The 17,911-nt window shown below is 44.7% G+C and overlaps 2 long non-coding RNA genes across 2 annotated transcripts in view; one reads left to right on the top strand and one right to left on the bottom strand.

Annotated features, from left to right (window-relative positions):
* LOC102477260 (uncharacterized) overlaps positions 1-2,376 on the bottom strand; it is a 4,481-nt gene extending 2,105 nt beyond the window's left edge. The window contains exons 1-2 of the long non-coding RNA XR_336758.2: positions 2,038-2,376; positions 1,861-1,931 (exon numbers count right to left, since the gene is read on the bottom strand). This is a non-coding gene — a long non-coding RNA (uncharacterized LOC102477260). The remainder of the gene's footprint in view (positions 1-1,860; positions 1,932-2,037) is intronic.
* A 1,622-nt stretch (positions 2,377-3,998) lies between these two features.
* Positions 3,999-5,974, top strand: LOC102477007 (uncharacterized). The gene is made up of 3 exons (XR_336757.3): positions 3,999-4,233; positions 5,278-5,367; positions 5,523-5,974. It is a non-coding gene; the product is annotated as an uncharacterized LOC102477007 (long non-coding RNA).
* The last annotated feature ends 11,937 nt before the right edge of the window (positions 5,975-17,911 follow it).

Here is a 17,911-nt window from a genome sequence, read left to right as displayed (position 1 = left end):
GTGGGGGGGGGGGGGGCTGTGAGGGAGGTAGGGCAGTGAGGGTTTTCCAGCAGTCCATTAGCAGCTTACAGAAACAGAGCAGCTGTGTCTTTTGTTAAACATAACCACAGCCTTGTTTTTTTACTCTGCTCTGTGGGTGGGTAAGGCAGGCCTATGGGATGCATCTTAGCCTAACATAACCATTGTTATTATCTGTTTTAGTCCACCACAATATCTCACCTAATTTAACAAAAAGAAAAAAAACTTTAAAATTCCAAATTATTTTTAAAATTTTAAAACTATGATGAAGCATGATCGCCTTCATTCTGAATATGACTCCGTCACTATTTCCCTTTCCCTGTAACCTGACCTGTAAAATTCCTCACTGAAGGCCTATCACCAGTAGATGAACGCTGCCATCCATCTCTGTCCTGCTAACCAGATATTTATTACCACCTGATGCAGTCGATTTTAATTATCCGGCCAGTTATAATTGTCCTTCCTAATAACTCACTCACTTTTTTGGCTTTTGTAAACCACTTTCATATAATTCAAGGCCTGTACTTTCTTCTTTGTGGTTTTTGCCTTTATAAACCTTCTTCCCCCTTCTTTTGGGCTGGGGATTACAGAAAGACTTGAATCCTCCCACAGCTGCTAGCTTTATAAAAAGGCTCCTTTAATCTGGCTAAAACTGGATATCCTCCTATTCTCATGCTGATTTGAATACAACAATGACAACAAACAGTAACTAAGGTTTAATTATAAAAATGTATTCCCCTTATATTTACCTAATTTGCTTTTACTTAACCATTATATTTGAGTTGCTCACAGAAAACAAAGCTAGTCGTTCTAGCCGTTTAAGCTGTTACTATTTTCCTTTGAAAGCAAAACCAAGTTAGCCCTACGTCAGCTGATCTCATTTTAACTAAGAACTCTAAAGTTACTAAACACACATTTTCCCAAAGTTTCCCCAAGTGTCCCCAGCCTTGAATGCTCCCTTGGTGGCACAGAGAATGGCCCTGAGAGAGCCTATATCAGTCATTGATTCACACTCTGACACTTCGGAAGACATTTTTATTTTCATCTTAAGAATGTGAAGCTAGCTTTATTTATCAACGATTTCACCAAAGTCACATGAACTGTTGGGTCCAGAAATCAGTTGTACCCTCGGTGACGCAGAGAGGACAGCAACAATGCAAGTGCAAGAGAGGCTTTATTGTCCAGCCAGCTGGGGTCCAAGTGAATACCTGATGCAGCAGGTACCAACAAGGACCCCGAGCCTGGGTAAGAGGTGCTTTCATAAGCAGGGAAAGGGACGAGGAAGTACTGTCAGTAATTTTCCATGGCCTGACAGGAGGGTCCAAGGGTGAGAGCAAGAGCAGGCTCTGCAGTCCTGCTACAAGGGTCGCTTTCACCCACATCCTGTTTGTTGCTCAGTTCTTTTGAAGCTCCCTGTACTTGTAAAACTCTATAGTTACAGGAATTTGGGGCAGGGTGTTCACAAGATGTCAGCGGTTGTGGGGGGCTCAAAGCTGTAGGAGCCCGAGGCCGGCTGCGTTTCTAGCCTATGCTTTGCATCCCAGCATTCCAACAGAACTCAAAAGCATTGAGCTTATTTTATTTACTCTATTAGGTTGTCAGGAAAATCATGGCATATTTTTCTGTTGTTCTATTCCAAAAAAAAAAAAATGTGTCATGACTTTCCAGACAACCCAGTAAATGCCTGCATTTAAATCAGTTTGGTTCTACATCTACAGACATAAACACACATAGAAACACAACATACCATGCATGTGTATACACACAAATGTAATACAGACACAAATCAATCAATTCGTAGTTGTTATTTTAGAATATTAGCCATGAGACAATAAAACTTACCAGTTTAAACGGACAGTTTGACTCAAACTGCATCTCTGTATCTGGAATCTGTCCCATCTAGCTAAAGTCTTCTACCCGGTCCCAGAAAACAGGGTAAGAAATTTGAAACACGCAGATGAAAAACGCTGACCAAAAACATGCCCAAAAAACTCATAGAAATGTACTATAAGATTTTACCAACAATATGCAGATGGTCAGGAGCAAGTTCAGAAATCCACTCAAAATAATTAGACAGGCAGCTTTGCTCTGAGACTCCCTTGAGTTAGCCAGTTACTTTCCTCTGTACCAAATTGCCATTTACTGTCTGTTCATCTGGTCGAGTCAGGTACCTGATGCTTTTTCTTACCTAAGCACTTAAAAAAGGAAAACAAGTCTAGAAAGCTGGAATTGTAGCTACACTGATGTCAGTTAACATATAACCAGAGGTTGTATCCTCTGACTGCTGTCTAAAATCTGGCAGCCGCTTCTGTGAATAACTAAGAGGCAAAGCAAAGAGGGAGAAAGGCGTTTATTTAGCTGTGTTCAAGCACAGGGAGGGGCTAAGAGTTAACAGGCTCACAACCAACTCCCAGGACAGAAATTTCCAGCACATTATATAGGTTACATTTCTCGCTTACCCATTGTGATCTGTAGCATAAACTTAGCTAGTTCATTGTTACAAAAGAGAGCCGAGCTCTGAACCTAAGAGAAAATACATGAAACAACAAATTTGTGTCAAGTAAATTACCTCGAACTCTAGCTACATTTCTTTTCTTTTACCTGGTAAATATTGTATTTAAGACTAAACCAAGAAAACGAAGTATTCATTTCTCAGAGGCCCAGTAGTATTCCCAGCTTTTTTCAGGCTGGCTACCTGACCTGACCCAGAAATCACACCTGCTATCCCAGGGACCAAAAGAGAGTTCCTGCTTGGTCACAGACCAAGCTCTCAAAGACATAAAATAAGACAAGAGAAGAAAGAGAAGAACCCTGTTTTTGCTGTAGGTAGGCAATGGTCCGATGAGAACTGCAAAGCTCACCAGCTTGCAGAGTTAGCTGAAACAGTGGGCTTAGTTCTAGGCCTGGTTCTACTGTATAGACCTTTCCCTTATCACAAATAACAATAGCACAGAGACAACGAAAACAGATCATTTCTGGAAGGGAGGGTCAGACAATGATTACTCATACCAGGAAAACAGTTGCTATATCCAGTGCTACTCCACATGATTCTCATTCTCCTATTAATCTTAATTTGGAAGGGAAAAGAAAAAAATAGTGATTTTTATTAGTTTAATTTTCAAATTAAATGCCATGAGAATTTGAAATGTTGTAGGAGCGCATGTTTTCTTTCCCAACTGGCAGTAGATTTTCTTGATTCTTTTGGAGTATGGAAAATAAGATCCTTCTCCCACTTCAGGAATGGCCAGGAAGGGAAGGATAAAATAGAGAGAGGTGGGCCAGTGGGTGACAGAAAGATTTAGGCACTGGATCCCACATGGCCAACTCTGTGGTTCACGTTCCACTGGACTTATGTGTGTACTTGCCTGAGATTCCGGAAGAGAATAGAGAAGAGACTGCAGCATGGTCATCCCCCCAACGGGTGATTCTCACTTTCCCTCTCTGTCTGTCTCTCTGTGGCAAGCACATAATACACCTTAGAGAAAAGAAAAAAAAAAAAGAAAAGAAAAACCTAAACTGAAAATAAATAAATACATGAAATTGCTCTCCATAATGACGTTAGAAGAGCCTAAAGATTATGAAAGCAAGGTCTCAAAGAAGTCTTGGGATAGGAATCAAAGGAAAGTCAGGGGAGCCTCTTCCTCAGGTTTTAATTTTTTGGGTTCTCTACCCAGTTAGTAAATACTAAATACTGAGGGGTACAACACTGTAGAACTAAGATGAAATTCTTAGAGTTCATTTGTTAGATGAAAATTGCACTAGGCAATCCCTAAACAAACAAAACCATCTATGCCTTCAAAAAGAACCTTAACCTTGATTAAACTTCCAGTGTCAGTGAAACTTAACCTGGGTCCCTTAGGGGAAATGGTAACATTAAAAAGAAACCAGGTCTAACATCAGCCAATCATAAACAGCCAACAACACCATTATATAACTAGGGGATTTCCAGAAGGGGCAATTTACAATTATGTCACTGCAGCCAATCAAATGTCTTTCTTTTGCTTTCACATTTATTCTGTAAATGCTTGCTTCTGATTATTTAGTCATCAGAACATTAGACCTCTTTCGACTTGGTGTTTCCCAATTAATGAATGGCTTCGTAGTCAAACTTTTTAAAATTTTGTTTCTCAATTTACCTTTTATAGGAGCATAGAAGTTTGGGCAGGAAGTCAGCACGCACCTGACACATTCAACCTTGGCTTCAGGATGAGCTTGGTAAGTACCTGCTGAATTATTAGGGAAATTTACAGTGGGGTGACTCCCTGCTAAGACTGTCTGGTTTGCTGGTCTTTAGAAGGGAGTAATAGTGTTGACTTTGAAAACTTATATAAAAGTTCCATCATTATTCAAAAGTCTGTTTCCCATGTGAGACTTTGAGTTCATTGCAAAGTGAATTTGCAGAGTGAATGTCTCCTTTCTTTGTCCACAGAGCATGGCTGCAGATGTAGCTAGTTGGTTGAGGGAGAGACACTGTAAATGACGCATGATGGGAGCTGTGTCCTTGTTCTAGCAACTGTTGTCTATGATGAGTTAGCTGTGTCCTGTTAAATTTGGTCCCTCCATCAGCACAACTCGGCCCATTCTCTCCCACCTGCTTAAGTTTTCCTTCTCTTTTCACCTCTCGTATCTCTTCTATATCTTCAGTCCCATCTCAGTTGCTCACAACTGCACCAGAAATATTGAGCAGCATATCAACGTGGTTTTGTTTCTCTCATTTTAAAAAATTAATACACAAACCTTCTCTTGGTCCTGCTTCCCCTGCCAGCTCCACCCTATTTCCTTGGTCCTCTTCACGGAAAAATCTTTTTAAAAAATTGTTCACACTATCTATTCCTCTCCTCTCACATTCTCTCTTGAACCCACTCTAATTGGACTTGGAATATCACTTCTCCACAAACTTTCTCTACTCCAAGATCCCAATCATCCCTCCACTCTGATGAACTGTGCTTGGCTTCCAGGGACCGTCCTTGCTAGTTGATCCCTTGCTATCTCCTTTGCCAATTCTTCTCTCTCCCAGTCACCTAGGTTCCATGGTTGGTCTTCTCCTATTTCCTCTCTACATTCACTGCCTTGGCAATTTCATCCAGCCTGGTACCTTGGAACAGCTCTGTGACAATGACTCCCAATCCACAGCTGTAGGCAAAGCCTCTCCTCTGCACACCAAACTGGTATACCCTAGAGTCTACTCAATAGCCTGGGGCTATGCAGACTGTCTGATCTCTCAGTCCAATGCTCCTGTCTGATTTGTTTTGCTTCCAGATCCATGGGATTGTTTGTGGTGTGCTGCTCATCGCCATTTGCATTTCCACCCTTTCTTGCCACATACAAGTAAACTGTTCTAGACAAAAAGTAAGTCTTGGAACCTCTTCTCATTCCATAGAAAGTTGTCCTAAAGAAGGTGGAGACTAGAGGAGTGTTCGTATTTTTAGTTCCCTGCCCAGAAGCTGGGTGAGTACCTGGGATCTAAAAGCCATAGGGCATGGCCTCCTGTGTCTTTTTTCCAGGCGAACATGTTTTTCCAAACTGCAGATACAACAAATCAAGCATCATTCCAGAACGAGGAAATTAGATGCAGAGTTAATACAAAAAGCTGCAAGTCTTCAGACAAAAAAAAAAAGCTGAAGATTCTAAAATCCTTTTTTACTAATAAAAGAAGTCTTCCTCCACCTGAGCAGCCATAACCCGGGTTCTTCCTGTCCTCACAAACTAAGAGAAATCTCTCTTCAATTGCTTGCACCCTAGATTTCATTCTTCAATTTAGTCTGTTGTGCTGTTTCTCTATTAAAAAGAAGATAAGAATTTAAAATCAATTGTAGGGGGTGGGTAAGAGGGGATCAGGGAAAAACAAACAACACATTTAATATGCAAAAATGCAATGTTATCTGCTGATGCTAATGTAAACAGTACTGTCTTTGATTTGACTAATATGCACTATACTCATGCTGGGAAAAACCATGTTGTACACTGTAAAATGTACAGTGATTAAATGTAAAAAATAAATAAATAAAAATTAAAAATAAACTGCAGTTACAATTGATAAAAGTAATCTATGATTGATTTAGCAATTTTATTATGCATGTCTTCATTTTTACCAAATAAGCATGAAAAATGTTATAAACAAATAATATAACGTAGATCTTTGCATAAATGTCTTCTGTATGATACTGCAAAGCAAATGTAAGAGAAAAACATTTCTTTTTTCTTTTATTTTTTTTTGGAGAGGTTTTTTTTTTTTTTTTTTTTGCTATAGGTGTGTGCACTCCCCAGAAAGACTGAGAAAGACAGAGAGACAGAAAACTAGAAATCATCCTCCAGGGAGGATGGTCACACTGCAATCCCTTCTCCTCCATTCTCCTCTTGGAATCTTGGGCATGCACACACATGCACCCGGTGTGAGTTTAAGCCACCAGGTCCAGGATTCGAATCACAGTCAACTACATGGGAGTCTAGGGACGTAGCCATTATGCCAACTGCTGGTCCCAACATTTCTTAAATTGTAATCCATAATAAAGATCCAATAAAAAATTAAAAGAAAAAAAACACTAAAAATATAAATAAGGGACCAGCAGATGGCATAGTGATTATGTTGTTGGACTCCCACATGGCCCACTGCAGTTTGAGTTCCAGACTTTTACCTCACACCGGGTGCATGTGTGTGCATGCTCAAGATCCTGGGAAGAGAATGTAGAAGGGGTTGCAATGTGGCTATCACCCCTGGGGGGTGATTTCTGATTTCCCTCTCACCTTCTCTCTCTCTCAGGGAAAGTGCATGCACCCTAAGGCAGAAACCTCTAAAAATAATAAATAAATTATTAAATCGATGGTAACATTAAGATCATTCCAAAAGGTTTATGCATCTGTGTATATGGGACATCTGTGTGTGGGCATTTGTGCATAAATATTCAGATGTTTCTGTGTGAATGTGTGAGCATGTGTGTTGGTGAAACAAACACTATTTCAATCATTCATTCGTTTAATGAAAAGGTGCTAAGCATTTGGTATGTGCAAGGCTCTATTCATGGCACGGGGAAAGTGAATGTTGATGAATATGACTTAGTCCTTGACCGCAGGGAACTTTTGGCCTCTCAAAATAGTGTTGCAGGAAACAGATCACCAAGAAACCAAGCACCACTCAGAGAGTAGGAGAACTCAGGTTTATAAAGCTGGAGGTCCCAGCAGAGTTTGTACTCTAAAGTCTGGGCCCCTGCTTAAGGAAATTACAGGGTTATAAAGTCTGGGTCAAGGGTGTTGCAATCAAGAAGAGTTGCAAAACATTTGCAAAATAGTTGCAACACAGTCTGTAACACTTCCCTGCAGGCAATTTACAAAGGTGGAATAGAAGCACTTCCTGTTTTCAAGCAGTTAACAAACCAGATTCATATCATTCCCCTGTCTGATGCCCTTAGTTTTCCTTAGGACATCACAGCATAGTCTCACAGTCCTTTGATTTCCAATCCACCAAGGTGGTAGTGGCCAAGTCTACAGAAGGGATTGTTACAATGTACCTGGAAAGGCTCAGAGCAGTTCATGTGTTGTCTCAGACAGGAGTATCCTTGATTTTTCTGCCTTAAGTAAATTGGTCAGCATCCAGAGTGACTAGAGCAGGGCTGTAGATTCCTCAGGCTTCGGAAGCATCATCTGGAAGGACTTTGCATGTGTCTGTGGAGGAAGTCCTCTTGAATCTAGTGTGATGGATTCACAGGGTGACAGATACTAGTAACCTCAATATGACTTGGCCTTAATAAAGCCCACTCATAAGACAAGTGCCTATAGCCTGACTCCAGGGGACTGGTCCGGCTTCCAATGGGCATTGTTCCTGATGCAGGTATCATATCTGCTACTGACATGGTTGCACAGAGTTGTAGAAAACAGTTTCCAATTGTTAATGCATGGTATTGAAGCACCAGCTTATGAGCCAGAATACATGGGACACATGGTTGCCCATCTGGTAGCTGCCACCAACCCTCTCTAGTCTTTGTTTCTCTCTTTCCGTTACCTGTTGGGTTTCTTCTTTGATATGGGGAGCTCTGGCAACAGTAGGCACAGCAGCTGAAGGATTTCTCCTTTATTCAAAGGCATATTTAGATCAGTGGCATAGTTTAGGGCCCAAGTGACCAGCCTCTGTGGTCACTGCATACCCAGCTTTCCATTGTCCGTCCTGTACAAAACTGCTGCCATCTGTGAACAGTGTCAAATCCAGTCCAGGAAGGGCTTGTCTGACAGGTCTAGTCTACTGCAACAGACCTCATTGATGACCTCTTTGCAGTTATGATCAGGTGACCTAGGCTCAGCAAGCAAGAGGATGGCTGGGTTTAGTGTGCTCACCATCTCTAGTCATATGCATGGGTTCTCACATAGTAACCCCAGGTTCCAAGCCATCCTGTCCCCATCAACCACCTGTAGCTCCTACTGTTCATCAGAGTCACAGTGGCCTGGAGAACTTTCTTCCCACTCGAAGGCAAAAAGGGGCTGACTCTTGGAAGTCAGTTGAAATAGACCAAGGCATCTTTGAGGTCCAAGCATATGGACCAACTGACTGGGTGGCAGGAGCCTCAGGAGTGTGTAGGGGTTTGACACTACGGAGTGGAACAGCATTGTTTACAGTGCAGAGATCTTGCTCTGGCCGGTAATCTCTGGGCTTCCTAACTAGCAGTAGTCGAGTGTTCCAGGGAGACGGACATTCCACCAGAATTCCAACTTCTTTGAGGTATTCAGTGCGTCCTCGGATGCCCAATCACGCATCTCATGGTACCGAGTATTTCCTCTGCCTCACTGGGTGATACTGTTGTGGCACGAGATATTATGAAAACTGAGATCACAGAGAAATTAAAGTTTTAGGAGCCTTTATTCCTGGCCAGAGACTGCCATCCTGGCCAGGGACTGCCCTGCCACTGGAAGGTACTGTTTGGGATGACAGCCACAATCCACAGCTTTGCAGAGCATTTAAGCACAAAACCCACAAGGGAACATTACACTTTGCAAGGGTTGGGGCGAGGGGTGTTGTAAGGGAGGAAGGGCTGCAAGGGTGGTTATATTCCTTCACCAGCAGTCTGTGAGCAGTTTACAGAAGCAGAGCAGCGTGTCTTTTGTTAAATGTGACCACATCCTTGTTTTTTACTCTGCTGGATGGGGTGGGTGAGGCAGGCCTATGGAATGCATTTTAGCCTAACATACACCATTTTTCTTATCTGTTTTAGTCCATCACAGCACCAGGTTTCAGGTCAACGACAATCGGGGGCACCGTTCCTTGTGATCCTCCGCCCTCTTGCTGTCTCTCTCTAGTGAGCACACACGCTCAATTCAAAACCCTAAAAACAAATAAAGGCTGAGTAATATATTGCTAACATTCACCCACATCAGTAGGTTAAGAATGATTCTGGGGGCCGGCAAGTGGCATGGTGGTTAAAGGCGCTGGACTCCCACATGACCGACCACGGTTCAAGTCTCGGACCTGGTGGCTTGCTTTCTCACTTCCTCTCTCTCTCTCTCTCTCTGTCTCTCTCTGATCAAACTGAAAAATAACAATGATAATAATAATAAATAAAGTGAAATAATTCTTTAAAAAAATAAAAGAATGATTCTGAGTTTGTATTCTTACTCAGTAGGTTGTCATGAACAAAAAGTAACTTTTCATGAGCTTTGGTTGAAGTAAACCTTAGCTAAAGGTCTGGCAGCTGGGTCCTGGCTTCTATTCTGCATGAACAGGGCTGGGGCAGGTGGTCGAGCCCCCAAGTGCATACCGTAGCACAATGTTCTCTTCCTTTCTTTCTAACTGCTTTCACTTTGACACATGCAAGTGTGTTCTGAACCAGCTTTTTGATTATTCAGGTGGTGTTTTGGGAGAACAGAAAGTGGCCATTACATTTTAAATTATTCAAAGACAAACTAGGTATCAGTGTTGAAGATGAAGATCCTAATCGTTGCTTCTGACTATCTGGGTCCCAGAACCAGCAACAACACATGGTTCAGTTTCTGACCTGATTCAGTAGAATTTTAATGACCAGTTACAGTCATGAGGCTGTTTCTCCATGTTGCCTACCTTGGCTCCAGGCTCACTGCAAGTCATGATAAGTTTTCAAAATCTTGATCATTAACAGACTTTTCAGCCTTTTTCATTTCAGACTTATCGATATGGTTGTGAGAGGCACCCCTGCATTCTTGCATCAGTTGTCCACACTACATAGATTATGATCTGCTCCACTACAGGTAAGGACAGCGATGAGGCATACACTGCAAGGCAACCTTTGCCAATGAACACTAAATTTGTTGCAAATGCATGTCCAGAATTGGCAGAAAGGCCTGGTGGCCTGGGAGCTGATGTCTACCACAAACATCAATGGTTGGCCCCCAACCTTCATTTCAACCATGTGCTCCTGGGACCTAGGAGTAAGGAAGCCAGTCTGTTCTAGTCTGTGTCTAACTCAGCCAGAAGGGTGGAGCCCAGTTTTCAGGTTTTACAAACTACCTGTCCTATCGATTATACAAAAATTGTAGTTGGAGAACACATTTTTTTTTTTGAGAGATTTTCACTGTAGGGCGCGTGCGCTCGCCAGACAGACAGAGAGAGACATAGAGACAGAAAGCGAGAAATCACCCCCCAGGGGGGATGGTCACGCCGCAATCCCTTCTCCATTCTCCTCTCAGGATCTTGGGCATGCATGCATACATGCCCGGCGTGAGTTTTTTTAAGCCACCAGGTCCGGGACATGAGCCGCGGTCGACTACGTGGGAGTCCAGCGACATAGCCATTACGCTAACTGCTGGTTCCCGAGAACACAATTTTTAATTTAAACTGTCGACAGAAAAATATAGGAAAAATAGGAAAAGTAGTCAGACTTCTGTCCACAAAACCTTCACCTCTATAGAACAGAGGAAGTGCAAGAAGGCAGGAAGGGAGAAGGCAGCCAGGAGCACCTGATGTGGGCAGCTGTGCTGAGGCCTGGACCAGGCCTCTCTTGACCAAGCCTCTTCATGGTGTGGAGAAGCCCGGAACTCACAATAACCCAAGGCCAACCATTACTGACACTTCCCAGGCCCCCTGCTAAGTCTCTGCCTTTCCCCCTTTGAAGTAATAAAATCAACCTGAGACCTTGAGAAACCAGACACCCCTCTTATCTGACCCTTTCTTCTTTAGAGGAAACTTTGAGCTTCTTCTTCCTGATAGGATACCCTTAGCTGGTTGAAGCTCCCCCTTCCCCCAAACTCCCCAATAAAAAATTATGTTTAATTCCCACAGGGGGCTAGAGAATCAGAGTATTAACTCCTCTGCACCTGCTAACATAGTAATAATAGAGTTCTCCTATTTCTCTGGAGTGCTGCATTTTCCTCCCTTGGCTGTCTGTTTTCTCGCAACATTTGGTACATTGTCCGGGAAGCGAAAATCTGACTGCTATTTGAGCCACCGATCCCAGGGCATTTTCCCCTGGGACAGGCACTACTCTGTGGAGAGATAAGCATGCCCTCGACTCATTTGATGAGATCCCTCAGCTGGGGTGCCCGCCCTGAGGTCCAGCGTTCCTGGCTCATCAGACTCCAGCTGGAGAGAAGGACCAACTCCTACTCCGGACCTTGATGCATCACCTGTGGTCAACTCTGGTCATTTGGTAAGCCCTGGGAATTTGTTGGAGAACCCAGTTTGTCCCACTCAGTGTGAATGGAAGAGGAGACTCCTACACTCTCCTTCGATCACAGGACCGGAACTCAGGGCTCATCTGCCTTTTGTTGGTGTGGAGAGGGAATGCATAACCTCGGGGTGAATGTGAGTGTGATGAGTAAATGTGTTTGTGGTCCCACCGTGCATTGCACCACGGGACTTGAGAGGATTTGTTGTCTGCATATTTGTGGTGTTTCCGTAAAGGCTAAATGGCAAAATTACACGCAGAGGGACTCTATCCCTTTCTACGTGTGTAATCTGGTGGAGATTCTATATCCAATTGCCTATTGCCAAGGAAACACACAAAGCCTGTGAAGGACATAGCCAGACAGACTCCTGAATGGTCTCCCCTTGGGGTGGGGGGGAGACACCCATCCTTTGTTTGTTTTGCAACATCGTTCACAGGAGGGAGGACACAGGGGCTGTTGGGAGCGCATTCCCTGTAGAGGTAGTAGGCAGAGTAGATGTCAGGTCACAAGTTTTGTCCCCAGAAACTGGGACATGAGTTCCTCTCAACTGTGTTGAAAGACATGCTCCTGGAGCCCATCTTGACTCTCCTTCAAATGCTTCCTCCACAGAGTGAAACCTACCCACTCTGCCCAGGAAAGGAAAGGGCAGGCATCAATCTCTACCTAGACCACCTTCTCTCATCAATTAGTTTGACAGACATCCCTTTTCCTTCTCCACTCCACTTATCATCTGCCACAAGAGTATCCCCCTTTAGCGCTGGAATATCAGCCATTGGAGAGTCAAGAAGAACCCCAGTAAGAAATCACTATGATCTTCCTTATTGCAGCCCTTGGCCGAGGTCTCCTAAAAAGTTCAGTAAATGTATTGCCTACACTGCCTAGCCCTTTAAACAGCCCCCCCACCCCAGGAGAAACCATGTGACTTCCAGACCTCTGGACTAAGACCCACCCCTATTGATTCCATCCCCACCACTCTCCCTCCACACCCTGATGGTGAAATGTTGAGGTATTGTTGCAGAAAAACATGCCGAGGGAGGAAAACACAACACTCAGGAGAGGAAAAAGGAGAACTCCTTCTTTATTCCACTAACAGGACAAGAATCTCCAACCCTCTGGGAACCAGCAGTTAGCATAATGGCTATGTCACTGGACTCCCACGTAGTCGACCACAGTTCGCATCCCGGATCCGGTGGCTTAAAACTCACGCCAGGTGCGTGTGCATGCGTGCCCAAGATCCTGAGAGGAGAATGGAGGAGAAGGGATTGCAGAGTGACCATCTCCCCTGGGGGGTGATTTCTTGCTTTCTGTCTCTCTGTCTCTCTCTGTCTGTCTGGTGAGCGCACGCGCCTATAGCGAAAATCTCTCAAAAAAAAAAAAGAAAAAGAAAAAGAATCTCCAACCCTCGTGGGGGTTAAGCACAGTCTTTTATGGGGGATTTTGGGAGAAGGGTGAGCTTCAGCAGGCTAAGAGTATCCTATCAGGAATAAGAAGCCCAGAATTTACTCTAAAGAAGAAAGAGTCAGGTAAGTGGAGTGTCTGTCTTCTCACTTCAAAGGGGAAGAGGCAGTGACTTCACAGAGGTCTGAGAAGTGTCAGCAACTGCCAGCTATTGTGAGATCCAGACCCCTCCACACCATTCCCTCCTCTTGAGCCACCTCAATTACATTCAAGGAGGATCAATCAACAGAGGGACAGTAAATGTAACTTCCCATTTACGTTATGCATCGAGTAAGGAGGTTATGAATTGTGTAATCACATTAAGGACACAGGGTCTGATAGCCAGGGCCAAAAGAACAACTGTGAAGCGGCCCAGGAGAAGTAGTAGCCATGGGGCCCATGCCAAGAGCCCATTCCAGCCTGCCCAGGAATCAGCTGTTGCCTATCGCTGTTTGAGGACTAAATCTCTAAGCTGCTGGGCCATGTCTGGGACTACTCTCAATTTGTTAGGGTAGAAATAACATTCTTCCCCCAGAAATAAACAGAGCCCACCTTTTTCTACAATTAAGAGATCCAGACCTCATCCCTTCTGTAAGACAACTTCTGCTAGGGAATCAAGCTGGTCTTGGAGAGTCTTTATACTCAGCCACTTCCTGGAATCCTTCTGCCATTTCTTTACTGATCTGGGAAAACTGGTAGGAGGAGGTCACTATTTCCCCAACCCCAGTGCCTATTCCTGCAGAAATTACAAGTCTGACGAGGAGGGGGATGAATGGGATAAACCACTTTATCTGGGTTCAGGCCACTAGAGAGACTTTCAGAGTTTCATTCTCAGATACTATGTCAATGTGGGGAGTCAAGATAGCCCAAGTATATGCCCCTATGCAGTGAACTGGTAGGTACTGATAGACAAAGATGCCACAGACTAAATAAAGCCCCATCTCAGTGAAGCAAAATGGGCCCTGGTTGTCATTGGTCCTGAATCTAAATTTGTGAGTAAGATTACAGGTAAGGCTGCCAATCTCTGTTTCTCCTTGTTGGGAGATATAGTGGTGGTGTGAGGAGTTGAGGGTCACCTGAGCAAGGGGGCCCTCATGGATGGCATCTACTATCGGGTGGTTCCAGGAGGCACTGCTGGGAGACATAGTTATCGGGGTAGCATTTACCAAGGGAAGGGTGGATCAAATGTAAAACCAGCAGTTGGAGGCTAGGTTGGAAGTAGACTGTAGGGGCAATCTGTGTGTGCTGTTTATGAGGGTGTTTACCTTGGGGGTCTAGATTGCTTTCTCACCCATCCTGGGAGGATGAGGTCTCTGAGCAGCATTCCAGAGTGCCCCCTGTCTTTTCTTGAAGGGGCATTTACCACCTCCATCTGGGAAGCCATACTCCCTTAGGTACGTACAGCATACCCATCTCCCTGCCATGGGGCACTGGTAACAGGCATCTCCCTCGACTCTGACCCACAGAGTAGGACTCATAGCCATGGGTGCAAGACCAGATAGTACTGACATGGAGGCAAGTTCTTCCATTCATTCCTAAATGTTTAAAAACTGGATCCCTGTGGTTGAAGGAGTATGTAGCCCATAGGCCACCCTTGATCTGGGACCTCTTCTCCCATGGGGTTTCTGGAAAAGAGTGTGACATCTACATCGTAGTGTTACGCCAGTTAATGCACTGGGGCTCTCTCCTAGTATGGGTGAGGTTAAGACAATAGTCAGAATCCATGACCGAAGGAGAGAATGGATGTGCCTCTGGTTAGCTAATTTAGGTGTCTTAGGCCTAACACAATTCCCACCACCAGGAGAAAAAATATTGCTAGCAAAAGCCTTTCCCAGAACTTCCATTCCTGCGGAGCTACTGCAGCCAGATCAATAGAAAGAACCACAGCTAGTGCTAGAAGAAGGGCTAGGGGCAGGAAACTATAGGGGAAGGGTAGAGATGATATCTGTCATCATCCTCAGGCTTCTGCTGTGCATAGAGCAGTCAGACCAGGGAGTGACTGCAGCAGGGCCATAGACTCCTCAGGCTTCCACCATGCATTGAGCAGTCAGCCCAGGGAGTGACTGACTACAGCAGGGCTGTAGACTCATCAGGTCTTGGCTCTCTGGAAAGTCACCTTGGTTGGCTGCTCAGGGTGGCTCTTCACTGTCCAGGTCCCAGGGTCCTTTGGCTTTGCAGTTCGCTTCACTCACGTACAGTGAATCTATGTGGCTAGTTCTGCAACTTCAACTGCAGAGAGGTAGCAAGCACAACCAGATATGGCCCCAACCAATGGGCTGTAATGAGTCTTATTTCCAATTTTTAACCCATGCAAGATGCCCAGGCTCATGATTGTTTTCCCAGTTTCTAAGGGGAGCAGAGTATCTTTTTAAGGTGACTCAGGCTATTTTGTTTAAAGTCTTCCCCAAGGCCATAAGATCCAGGGTTAAAACTGTCTCATCTAGCTGACAGACATCAGCCATTCGGGTATGAGTGACTAAAGGGTGTGGCCAGCCAAACAGAATCTCATAAGGGGAATAACCATGCTTTTGGGGTGTACATGGAACCTGGAGTAGGGCCAGTGGGAGAACATCCACCCAGGGGCGTCTTACATCTTGACAGAGCTTAGCTAGTGTGGACTCGAGATTGCAGTTCATTTGTTCAACTCTCTGAGGTTGGTAAACTGTGTGAAGCTTCCATTTTATGCCCAAGGCCTTTGCCTCTCCCTGTATGACTTCCTCCACAAAGGCAGGGTTGTTGTTTGACCCAGTCATAAGGGAAAGTCCAAACCAGGGTATAACTTCCTTCAAAAGGGCTCAAGTGACTCCCCTGACCTTTCAGTTCATGTAGGGAAGGCTTCCATTCAGCCTGAGTAAGGGCAGAGCAGGACTAGTAAGTATTTATAGCCCTGGCATGGCCACACTTCTGAGAAGTCTGCCTCCAGTAACTCCAGGGGAGTTGTCCTGGTAGCTTGCATTCCAGCTGGCTGAGTTGGCCCCTGGGCAGGGTTATTTCTGGCACAGGTCTCACACTGCATACTCACAGTTACACACAATGACAGTAGGCAGCTCAGAAAGTAATATTGGCCTAACATGTTCTCTAAGATAGTTTTTCCCTAGTGGGACAACTCGGGGTGCTGCTTTACCAGTGAATATCCCAGAGACTGAGGTAGGTGTATTCTTTTATCTGGCAGTCTCCACCATCCGTCTTCTTCCAGGGTTGTTCCCGCCAGTTTGCCTAGTGATGTTCATCAGAGGTATACAGGAGGGCTATTAGGAGGTTTGTGAGTGGCAACATTTTAGTCACAGCAGTCCAGGCCCGATTGGCCATGGCCTTGGCTGTCTGGTTTGCCAGCTGATTTCCCAAGGTGATGGTGTCTCCTCCCCCCGATGTCCCCTGCAATGGATTATTGCCACTTCTTTTGAGTCTCAGACAGCCTCTAATAATTGGCAGATTTTCTCCTTGTTTTTGACAGTTTTTCCCTCTGCCATAAGGAGTCCTCTCTTTTGGTATAAAGTCCCATAAACGTGCAGGGTAGCAAATGCAAAGCATGAGTCCAGGTAGATGTTTATCCTCTTATCAGCTGCCAATCTTAAGGGTTGGACTAATGCCCAGAGTTCATCCTTCTGAGCAGACCATCCTTGGGGAAGTGCCCCAGCCTCGATCACTATGTCTTGGGAGGTAATGGCATAGCCAGCATATTGAGTCCCATCCTCTACATAACTGCTACTGTCAGTGAAGAGAGTGAGATCAGGGGCCTTCACTGGTGAGTTCACAAGATCAGGACATCCAGAGAAAACCTCATTGAAGGCCTCTTCACAATTGTGGTCAGAAGGCCCCAGTGTGGCTGGGAGGAAGCTAGCAGGGTTGAAAGTCTGCAGTCTGGAGTATAATTTAGGGATTTCCAATTAACAGGTCCTGGTAGTGGGCCATCCTAGAGTTGGCAAGCCATTTATATCCCCTTGTGTTCATCAGTGTTGTCACCAAATTGGGGACTCAGGCGTTGGTAACTTGGCCCAAGGTTAACTTGACTGCCTCTTTAATCAATTTACCAGTGGCAGTGGGAGCTCATAGGCAAGGGGGCCATCCAGATACCACTGGGTCTAGTCTTTTAGACAGGAAGTCAATAGGCCTCTCCCAAGGCCCAATGGATGGAGTCAGAACTCCTAGTGTTGTCTGGTTTTTTTCATATATAAATAGGTTGAATTCCTGGGTGATGTCTGGGAGTCCTAAAGCCAGGGTTTTTCCAAGGCTCATCCTAAGATTCTGGAATGCCTGCTCTTGGGTGGTGGGGGGGAGGTCCCCATTCTGGGCTCATACAGTGGCTTAGCCTTTTCAGCAAAACCCAGGACCCAAATTCTGCAGAATCCCGTGGCTCCTAAGAATTCTCGTAGTTGCTTCTGGATTGTGGACTGAGGTGATCCACATATCATTTGCTTTCATTTGCATGATGTCCTTTAGTCAAAATGAATCCCCAAAATTGCACCTGGGTGCAGCAGATTTGGGTTTTTTTCCTTGAGACTTTGTATCCAGCCTGGGACAGAAGTTGGAGCAGCTCTGAGTTCCCCTCCAGCAATTTTCTTGGGTCACTCTGGTGAGCAGGAGGTCATTGACACATTGGAGGAGAGTGCATCCAGTCTCTTGGCTTGGAAAAGTTTCCAAGTCAGCAACAAGCACTTCTCCAAACAAAATCGGAGAGTTCTTGTAGCCCTGAGGGACCCTGGACCAGAAGAGCTGAGTTTTCTTCTGGGTGTCTGGATCTTCCCATTCAAAAGCAAATATTGGTTGGCTGATGGCTGCCAGCCACAGGCAGGGAAAAAAAAAAAAAAACATCCTTTAGATCCAAACAAATGAA

The sequence above is a fragment of the Tupaia chinensis genome, unplaced genomic scaffold (assembly GCF_000334495.1).
Source record: "Tupaia chinensis unplaced genomic scaffold, TupChi_1.0 Scaffold143204_1, whole genome shotgun sequence".
NCBI lineage: Eukaryota > Metazoa > Chordata > Mammalia > Scandentia > Tupaiidae > Tupaia > Tupaia belangeri.
The sequence above is the reverse complement of the archived record's forward strand: the minus strand, read 5'-3'. Positions and strand labels throughout refer to the sequence as shown.